Here is a 3,655-nt window from a genome sequence, read left to right on the forward strand (position 1 = left end):
CTTCATTGTTGGATCTTGTGAGCTGCCTAACATGATCAAGATCATCTATCCGTAATTCTATATGTTGTGTTTGCTCGGGATCCGATGGATAGAGAATACCATGTCATGTTAATTATCAAGTTATTACATATGTGTTGTTTATGATCTTGCATGCTCTCCGTTACTAGTAGAGGCTCGGCCAAGTTTTTGCTTTTAACTCCAAGAGGGAGTATTTATGCTCGATAGTGGGTTCATGCCTCGCATTGACACCTGGGACAAGTGACAGAAAGTTCTAAGGTTGTGTTGTGTCTGTTGCCACTAGGGATAAAACATTGGCGCTATGTCCGAGGATGTAGTTGTTGATTACATTACGCACCATACTTAATGCAATTGTCTCGTTGCTTTGCAACTTAATACTCGGAGGGGTTCGGATGATAACCTCGAAGGTGGACTTTTTAGGCATAGATGCAGCTTGGATGGCGGTCTATGTACTTTGTCGTAATGCCCAATTAAATCTCACTATACTTATCATGTCATGTATGTGCATTGTTATGCCCTCTCTATTTGTCAATTGCCCGACCGTAATTTGTTCACCCAACATGCTTTTATCTTATGGGAGAGACACCTCTAGTGAACTGTGGACCCCGGTCCATTCTTTAATACCGAAATACAAATCTGCTGCAATACTTGTTTTTACTATTTTCTCTCGCAAACAATCATCTTCCACACAATACGGTTAATCCTTTGTTACAAGCAAGCCGGTGAGATTGACAACCTCACCGTTTCGTTGGGGCAAAGTACTTTGGTTGTGTTGTGCAGGTTCCACGTTGGCGCCGGAATCTCCGGTGTTGCGCCGCACTACATCCCGCCGCCATCAACCTTCAACGTGCTTCTTGGCTCCTCCTGGTTCGATAAACCTTGGTTTCTTTCTCGAGGGAAAACTTGCTGCTGTGCGCATCATACCTTCCTCTTGGGGTTGCCCAACGAACGTGTGAAATACACGCCATCAAGCATATTTTCTCGGCGCCGTTGCCGGGGAGATCAAGACACGCTGCAAGGGGAGTCTCCACTTCTCAATCTCTTTACTTTGTTTTTGTCTTGCTTTATTTTATTTACTACTTTGTTTGCTGCATTATATCAAAACACAAAAAAATTAGTTGCTAGCTTTACTTTATTTACTGTCTTGTTTGCTATATCAAAAACACAAAAAATTAGTTTACTTGCATTTACTTTATCTAGTTTGCTTAATTTACTACTGCTAAAATGGCCAACCCTGAAAATACTAAGTTGTGTGACTTCACTAGCACAAATAATAATGATTTCTTATGCACACCTATTGCTCCACCTCGCTACTACAGCGGAATTCTTTGAAATTAAACCCGCTTTACTAAATCTTGTTATGCGAGAGCAATTTTCTCGGTGTTAGTTCCGATGATGCTCGCTGCCCATCTCAATAATTTTGTTGAACTATGTGAAATGCAAAAGTATAAAGATGTAGATGGTGACATTATAAAATTAAAATTGTTTCCTTTCTCATTAAGAGGAAGAGCTAAAGATTGGTTGCTATCTCTGCCTAAGAATAGTATTGATTCATGGACTAAATGCAAGGATGCTTTTATTGGTAGATATTATCCCCCTGCTAAAATTATATCTTTGAGGAGTAGCATAATGAATTTTAAACAATTGGATAATGAACATGTTGCTCAAGCTTGGGAAAGAATGAAATCTCTGGTTAAAAATTGCCCAACCCATGGACTCGACTACTTGGATGATCATCCAAACCTTCTATGCAGACTAAATTTTTCTTCGCGGAATTTATTGGATTCAGCTGCTGGAGGTACCTTTATGTCCATCACTCTTGGTGAAGCAACAAAGCTTCTTGATAATATGATGGTTAATTACTCTGAATGGCACACGGAAAGAGCTCCACAAGGTAAGAAGGTAAATTCCGTTGAAGAATCCTCTTCCTTGAATGATAAGGTTGATGCTATTATGTCTATGCTTGCAAATGATAGGACTAATGTTGATCCTAATAATGTTCCATTAGCTTCATTGGTTGCCCAAGAAGAACATGTTGATGTAAACTTCATTAAAAATAATAATTTCAACAACAATGCTTATCGGAACAATTCTAGTAATAACTATAGGCCATATCCTTATAATAATGGTAACGGTTATGCTAATTCTTATGGGAATTCTTACAACAATAATAGGAATACACCCCTGGACTTGAAGCCATGCTTAAAGAATTTATTAGTACACAAACTGCCTTTAACAAATCTGTTGAGGAAAAGCTCAATAAAATTGATATTCTTGTTTCTAGAGTTGATAGTCTTGCCGCTGATGTTGATCTTTTGAAATCGAAAGTTATGCCTAATAGGGATATTGAAAATAAAATTGTTACTACAGCAAATGCCATCCAAGTTAGAATTAATGAGAATATAAGATTAATGGCTGAACCGCGTGCTAGGTGGGATAGAGAAGAAAATGAAAAACTAGCTAAAAAGGAAAATGTAGCTAAAGTTTGGACTATTACCACCACTAGCAATGCTAATGATTCATATGTTGCTGCACCTCCTACTATCAATGGTAAAATAATTAGTGTTGGCAATGCTTCTACTCCTAGTGCAAAGCGCGCAAAATTACTCGAAATCGCTAAAACCGCTGAAACCGCTTGTGATAAAACTGCTGAAATTTTTTCCAACCTTGGGGATGATAATCCCATTGCTTTAGATTGTAATGATTTAGATTTTGATGATTGCCACATCTCAGAAGTTATAAAGTTCTTACAAAAACTTGCTAAAAGTCCCAATGCTAGTGCTATAAATTTGGCTTTCACAAAACATATTACAAATGCTCTCATAAAAGCTAGAGAAGAGAAACTAAAACTTGAAACTTCTATTCCTAGAAAGCTAGAGGATGGTTGGGAGCCCATCATTAAAATGAGAGTCAAAGATTTTTATTGTAATGCTTTATGTGATCTTGGTGCAAGTATTTCTGTTATGCCTAAAAAAGTCTATGATATGTTTGACTTGCCACCATTGAAGAATTGTTATCTGGATGTTAACCTCGCTGATAATGCTAAAAAGAAACCTTTGGGGAAAGTTGATAATGTTCATATTATGGTTAACAATAACCTTGTCCCCGTTGATTTTGTTGTCTTGGATATTGAATGCAATGCATCTTGCCCCATTATATTGGGAAGACCTTTTGTTCGAACCGTTGGTGCTACTATTGATATGAAGGAAGGTAATATTAAATATCAATTTCCTCTCAAGAAAGGTATGGAACACTTCCCTAGAAAGAGAATGAAGGTACCTTATGATTCTATTATTAGAACAAATTATGATGTTGATGCTTCATCTCTTGATGTTACTTGATATACACTTTCTGCGCCTAGCTGAAAGGCGTTAAAGAAAAGCGCTTATGGGAGACAACCCATGTTTTTACTACAGTATTTTTGTTTGTGTCTTGGAAGTTGTTTACTACTGTAGCAACCTCTCCTTATCTTAGTTTTGAGTTTTGTTGTGCCAAGTAAAGTCTTTGATAGAAAAGTGAGTACTAGATTTGGATTACTGCGCAGCTTCCGCATTTCTTTGTCTGTCACGAATCTGGGTCTATCTCCCTGTAGGTAGCTCAGAAAATTAAGCCAATTTACGAGCATGATCCTCAGATA

Source organism: Lolium rigidum, chromosome 2, assembly GCF_022539505.1.
Source record: "Lolium rigidum isolate FL_2022 chromosome 2, APGP_CSIRO_Lrig_0.1, whole genome shotgun sequence".
NCBI lineage: Eukaryota > Viridiplantae > Streptophyta > Magnoliopsida > Poales > Poaceae > Lolium > Lolium rigidum.